We start from the raw sequence: 402 nt of genomic DNA, 5'->3' as shown, positions 1-402 counted from the left end.
GTGGTTGATGAGGTTAAGTCTTTCACAATACCACAAATGTCGAAACTTGGCTCTGTTGATACTAATTGTGGTACCCTAATGCCACAACCAAAATGCTTTAATATAAATTGTAGTAGCGGAAGTGGGAGCAAGATCAATCATACTCACACACCCACAAATTGTTGTAGCTTACCATGTCTATTAGTAGTCGTGAAGATATCACCAAAGTCGAGATCACTTCTAATTTCTTGTAGTACAACTCAGTGATATCAAGCTTGTCTCAATTTCTCTAGTGCCTTATCGAGTGTAGAAATAGTCAGGGATCTCTGAACAAGGTCTTTGTTCCATAAACTCGTCACAAGTGCTATGGACCACACAGGTAAACTCGGTAGTTAGTCAACACACGAGGTTGCTCCCCCACTT

This window comes from Cucurbita pepo, chromosome LG02 (genome assembly GCF_002806865.2).
Source record: "Cucurbita pepo subsp. pepo cultivar mu-cu-16 chromosome LG02, ASM280686v2, whole genome shotgun sequence".
In the NCBI taxonomy this organism is placed as follows: domain Eukaryota; kingdom Viridiplantae; phylum Streptophyta; class Magnoliopsida; order Cucurbitales; family Cucurbitaceae; genus Cucurbita; species Cucurbita pepo.
This window is presented reverse-complemented; position numbering follows the sequence as displayed.